The sequence below is a fragment of the Hevea brasiliensis genome, chromosome 10 (genome assembly GCF_030052815.1).
Source record: "Hevea brasiliensis isolate MT/VB/25A 57/8 chromosome 10, ASM3005281v1, whole genome shotgun sequence".
In the NCBI taxonomy this organism is placed as follows: Eukaryota; Viridiplantae; Streptophyta; class Magnoliopsida; order Malpighiales; family Euphorbiaceae; genus Hevea; species Hevea brasiliensis.
The window spans coordinates 91,204,200-91,211,238 of record NC_079502.1 but is presented as its reverse complement, the minus strand read 5'-3'; positions in this window follow the sequence as shown (position 1 = coordinate 91,211,238).

Genomic DNA, 7,039 nt, shown 5'->3' with positions numbered 1-7,039 from the left:
CTTTAGCCCCCTATACATTTTTATGCCACCAGGGTGCATGGCAAAAGGAGACTCATGTGCTTCCTTCAAAATGATCTATCTCAAATCAACATCATTAGGAACACATATTCTGCCCTGGTGTAGCAGTAGACCATCATCCCTTATTGAGAATTCTAGTTTCTTGCTTTGTCGGACTTCTTCCATCAGCTTCTGATACTTCTAATCATTCTAAGCAGCTATTCTAATCTTATCAATCAACACTGGCTGTACATGCCATGCAACTGCTATCTGCCCATCATCATTAATCTCTAAGCTGGCATGCAATGATCTTAACTCATGTACCAAAGACAAAGGAGTAACCCGTAGACTTGCCATAGTCTTGCCACTTAAGGTATCAGCTACAACATTAGCTTTCCCTGGCTTATAGTCTATTAGACAATCATAGTCTTTTATCAACTCTAACTATCTCCTCTGTCTCAAATTCAGCTCTTTCTGGGTGTCCAAATACTTCAAACTCTTATGATCTGTATAGATGTAACACTTCTCCCCATACAAATAATGTCTCCAGATCTTAAGAGCAAACACAATAGCTGCAAGCTCCAAATCATGTGTTGGATAATTTCTCTCATGCGATTTCAGCTGGCGTGATGCATAGGTAATGACATTTCGATCTTGCATCAAGACACAACCTAACCCATTGTGAGAAGCATCGCTGTAAACTGTATATTCTTTACTCGGTGTAGGTAAAGTCAGGACTGGAGCTTCAGTCAAACATCTTTTCAATTCATCAAAACTCTGTTGGCATTTATTCGTCCACTGAAATTTTACATCTTTTCGGAGTAGCTTAGTCAATGGAGATGCCAACATGGAAAATCCCTTTACAAATCTACGGTAGTATCCAGCTAAACTCAGAAAACTACGAATCTCTGTGACATTTCTGGGTGCCCTCCAATTAAGGACAGCTTCAATCTTACTTGGATCTACCTTGATGCCCTCTTCTAATACTACATGCCCCAAGAAAGATATTTCCTTTAGCCAAAATTCACACTTCGACAATTTGGCATATAGCTGTTTCTCCCTCAAAGTATGTAGTACAATCCACAGATGTCTATCATGCTCTTCTGCATTCCTCGAATAGACCAATATATCATCAATGAATACCACAATAAACTGGTCGAGGAATGGTCTGAAGATAGTGTTCATTAGATCCATAAAAGCAGCCGGAGCATTAGTTAACCCGAATGACATAACCAAAAACTCATAATGGCCATAACGGGTTCTAAAGGCAGTTTTAGGAATACTCTGCTCTTGTACTTTCAGCTGATAATAATCTGATCTCAGCTCAATTTTGGAGAACACAGCTACACCCCTCAATTGATCAAATAAGTCATCAATACGGGGCAATGGGTATCTGTTCTTTATTATCACCTTATTCAACTGCCAATAGTCAATGCATAATCGGAGAGTGCCATCCTTCTTCTTTACAAACAACACTGGCGCTCCCCAAGGTGACGCACTAGGGCGGATGAAGCCCTTGTCAAGCAACTCTTGCAACTGTACTTTCAATTCTTTTAGTTCTGCTAGTGTCATTCTGTATGGCGTTATAGAGATTGGGTCCACACCAGGCATAACATCAATTTCAAACTGCATCTCTCTTTCTGGAGGTAATCCTGGCAATTCATCAGAAAACACATTCGAAAAGTCACATACTATAGGGATGTCCCTCAGGGCTGGACTCCCCACCTGGGTGTCTATCACATGTGCCAAGTATGCTTCACACCCCTTTCTGATCATCGTTTTGGCTAATGCAGCCAAAATGATGTTTGATGGCAGTAAATGCCTCTCCCTATGTATTACCACATCACCGTACAAAGGGAGACCAAAAGTGACTGTCTTCAGTCTACAGTCAATCATGGCGTGATGCCTGGCTAACCAATCCATGCCCAAGATGATATCATACTCTCTGAAGGGCATTTCAATCAAGTCTGACAGGAAAACATGTCCTTGGATCACCAAAGGACAGTCTCTATAGACTAATGAACTAGTTACTAGCACTTCAAAACCCATTTGCACACATGGAACAACAAGTGAACAGACTATGCTAGCATTAACATATGAATGGGTTGAACCCGGATCAAACAATACAAATACTTCTTGATCAGAGATAGAAAATGTACCAGCTACCACATCGGAAGTCTCAGCCTCTTCTCGCTGTCTCATCGTGTAAACTCTGGCTAAAGCACTTCCTTGTGCTAATTGACCAATTGTGCCCTGACTGCCTGAAGCAGTGCCTCTACCTCTGCCTCTTCCTCTGCCAACTGACTGTGAACTTCTGGGAGCAGGACTCTGAATAGATCCCTCGGCAGTAGTAGGAGCTGGACCATATCTCGAAAATGGAGCACTAATGCAGTCTTTAGCTATATGGCCCTTGCCTCCACAGTTAAAACAGGCTCCAGTGGCCCAATAGCATTCCCCCCCCATGAATCTTGCCACAAGTCTCACAAGGGCGGGCAGAATGTGAACCCCTGCTCGACTGCTGATCAGACCTAGGGGGTCTCTGTCCGGAAAATCTGCCCCTACCAAATCTTCCACCTCGACCCCTGCTGGGTCCACTAAATTTCTTTTTTTTCTCAGAAATCCCACCAAAACTCTGTTCTACTGACTTTTTCCCCTTGTCTTTTTCTGATTTCTCAACTTTCTCTGATTTTTCTTTCACTGGGGTTGCTTCTGATTCTATTCTTTCCAACTCAAGTGCTTGAGACATGAGCTCTGAGAAGTTGCTGTGTCGAAATCCCACAACTTGCATCCTTATGCTGGGCTTTAAACCCGTCTCAAATCTCTTGCACCTTGCCTTGCTGGTGGAAAGGAGACTCCCAGCATAATGACTTAAGCGGGAGAACTCCTTCTCATACTCTGCCACAGATCTGTTGCCTTGTTTTAGACTAAAAAATTCTTGCAATTTCTGATCAACATATGCATCTAGGATGTATTTACATGCGAATTCACGATAAGTCATCCCGTGTCAAGATCGGTGCTTCACTAAGCGTGGGGATGGTCTTCCACCAATCATATGCATCCCCTTGCGATGGCGACCACGAATACTCAAACTTCAGTTCATCTTGGTAGTGCAGCTTCTTAAATACTCTGTCCATTCTTTCAAGCCATTGCTTTGCCTCTAAAGGATCCACTGTACCCTTAAATTCTGCAGCCCCATACTTCAGTAATTTATCATACTGTCTAGCTAAAGGCAGTGGTTGTGCCACAGGTGTTTGGGGTAGAGCTTGAGCAGGCATACCCCCAGCCATTTGTTGAAACATTGCAGCCATCTGCATGCGAATCTGCGGCATTCAGCATTTGGTGCTACAAATCCACTAACATTCTGTAAAGCTGGGGCTTCCCCTTGTGCCTCAGCTTCAACAAATTGCTCGACTGAGCGATCCCCTTCTTCCATCTCAATCTGAAGTTAGGGTATCTCTTGAACAAGTAACACAAGGAGATTTCCCTCCGTTAGTTCATATTCATGATGTAATGCACTGTATGTAATAATCATGGACATTGAGCAGTTATATTTAACAAGAAAGACACAAAATCTCAAGTTAAAACATACTTCAAAAATTTTGCTCTGATACCACTAAAACATGTCATACCTTACCCCTCTGTAAGGCATAACATGATTCCGTAGAATACCTAATGAACTACCGAACTTCACCCACCGATAACTCATTAAGTACCCTACAAGGGATTTTAAAATAATTTTCTTACTTTTGTTAAGTGGTGAGCGTTTTCTAATAGGTGTTTAAAACATTTAATTGAAATTAAAAAAATAGTTAAAACTTTTGGCCCATTTTATTTTTCTGCAAATTTTATAAAAAATTTTGACAGAGTTCCATCTATATTTTGAGAAAACAGTTCTTCAAATGCCTGTAAAAAGTACTTCCAAAAATTTTCTCAACCACTACTTCAATTTCTCAATCAATCTCAAATCTCAAGATTCCACAATCAACATTTCTCAATTTCCAAAGTTCAATCATCAGTAAAATGATATCTATCAATCTCATTCAAATTAAAATAAAACATTTCCATTCATTAAAGACAAAAAACTATATATATATATATATATATATATATATATATATATATATCATACCAAAATCTACAGTATAAAAATTTCACTAAATTTTATTACAACTTTATGCAAATTTTGTACAAATTGCTCAAGACCGATTTACATGTTCATACATTTATGTGCAATACATACATCAAAATAAATATTTATAGGCAGGGTATAAATTATACTCGATAACTTCAAGCTGATAAATCCTCAATCCTCAGCAGCTCAGTCTACTGCTCCTCTAGTCTCTATATCTGCGACAGCAATAAAAGCTATTGCTGAGTACTAGGACTCAGTGGTGCACAACATACTAAAATAATCTTTATGCAGAACTTAAATCACATTTATTCAAAAATTTGACTGAACATGAAAATTAAATACAAATCATGCATTATGAGATTTTAATCCCAAACAATTTCATTTTGAAGTATCAAATCACATTTCATAAAACCCATAGTTTAGTCCATGCCATTCGAAACAAATAGAATCTCAATAGCTAGAGACTAAAGAGAAATCAAATCACAAGGCTAGCTAGCTCAAATATATGGATATCCATTCACATCCTCTTCTACTGGCACACCTCAACACTTCTCCAGAGAAGGAATCAAAATTCGAAACTAATTACCCCCACTAGTGGTGCTAGTGAGGTGTCCAAATATATGGTCATGACACAGTGGTTTCAAAACTTATCTTAACAATTAGCTAAACATTGCTATTTCAAATATACACAATAACTTTCACAGCTTAAATCAAAACATCATAAATAATGTCACAAATAAACTTTCAACAATTCAAAGCAAAAGTAAAATACATATTTCAATCACTTTATCAATGAATTTTAAAGCATAGTGATGTTGTGCACAAACCTCAAGCGAGTCGCCTCTTCGCCTTGACTCGGTTCCTCGAGTTCTTTCTCGGTATTCTTTTCAACTGAAACACAAATTTTACAGTGTTTCAGTACCATAACTTAGCATAAATCCAAAAATAAATTTAACTTCACTTTTACCTAGCTCTAACGTGCTAAACTCGACGTTCTTGAAATTTTGTGTTTCGGGGTTATTATTCACTATACTATTCAAGTCCAATTGTTGACTTTCTAAGGCTTAATAGGTATGGGAATTCCAACTTCACCCACATTTCATATTTTGGTCACTAAATTTGTTAGTTTTGGTTGTTTATTCAAATTCTAGGTCTTTTAAGAAAAATTGAAAATTTTCAGTTTTGGTGCCTTAGGTTGCACTGTTCCATTGATCATTTTACTGTTGGAATTTGACAAAACTTTCTTCATAGAAAATGTTCCCTATTGTCTTAAGTTTATTCTTATTTTTGAATCACCCCAATTGGAGTTTTGTAGCTCAAGTTATGTCTAAAATATGGTTACTGTTCATGCTGTAGATTTTAGTTCTGGTAGATTTATTGATTCAATTTCGTTCAGCAATTTGATCAACTTAAGTCCATAATTTGGTCTAATTTTCTTCATATGAAATGTTCTAATATGTCTTAGGTTTCCATCGGTTCAAGAATCGCTTAAATCAGAGTTTTCTAGAGAGAGTTATAACCATTGAAACTTTACTATTCATATGGTAAATCTGCAGTCCTGCAGATTCAGTGATCCAACTTTGCTCAGTAATTTGATTGGGTTAATGGCATAATTTGGGTTGGTGTTCTTCATGAAAGTTTTAGGTCTATATCCCGAATAACCACTGGTAAAATTTCAGGTCATTTTGACCTACCTAGCTCAAGTTATGACCAAATGAACAAATACTATTCATTTGGTCAGTTTATACAGGGCAGCCTGCAATTTTCCAACTTTGGTCAATTTGTTCACTAGGTTTTGGTCACTTTTTGGGCATGCTTCCTAAATGGAAATTGTGTCATTTAGTGTCTATTTTCATTCCCAATTGGTCTCATACCAATTGGACTTGTAAAATTTCATTTTTGGTCTCTCAAAGGGACCTTAGTCATGCTGCCAACAGCATGACCACACTCAACCCGAATTTGGTTTGGGTTCAAACACTTCTAACACACCTCAATTGGTCACAAATGACCATTATTCAACTCAAATAAGGTTAACTACATCATATGGCTCATTCAAAAATTTTTTTTCCCCAAACCCTAGGTGCCAAGAACCCTAAATTTTCAACTTCTCAATTCTAAGCAATTCAAGGCAACCTCAACCTATACATCATATAAGCATCACTGATCAAGCTAGAAGGCATGTTTAATTAAATCAAACCACATCAATTCCATAAACTTCCATGGCTGCCAAAAATTCATTATTTCCATACAAGCATCAATTCTTCCATTTCATATGAAATTTCAACTCAACTTCACTTAATTAAACTAAAGAAAAAGATTAAATTAACTTACCTCTCTTCTGAGATTTCCTAGCTAACCCACTCTTCACTTTCTTCCTTCCTATTCTTCTTCAATCTTCTTTTCTAGGGTAACTTAGAAGCTTTTTTAAGATTTAGGGTTGAAATTTGTGGGGGAAGAACTAAATTTTTCAAGCTTTAAAAGCTTGTTAATGGAGGAAAGTGAGGGTGAGGGAAAGAGAGAGGTGAGTGACGGGTTGAGAGATAAGTTTTCTCCTTTTTTTTTTCTTTTTTTTTATGCTTCTTTTATGTCTTATAAAAGACCAAAAATCAATTTAATTAAATATATTAATTTTTATTTTTATAGCATCATGCATGATGTCATCACCTTTTTAACTTTTTCATTTTCCTTTTTTTTTCTATTTATTTTTCTATTAGTTCTTTAATTTAATTCTCGATTCTGAAATTTTCTTTTCTCCGATTTTATTTGACAGTTAGGTCAGGAGTCAGCTCTTGGGGTCAATTGACCAAATTGCCCCTCGCCGGTTCATCCCGGTTTGCAATTAATTTAATATTTCTTTCGGCTCCTTGACCCAATTATTTGACTGGCTTAACAGTTCTTTTTCATGATTTT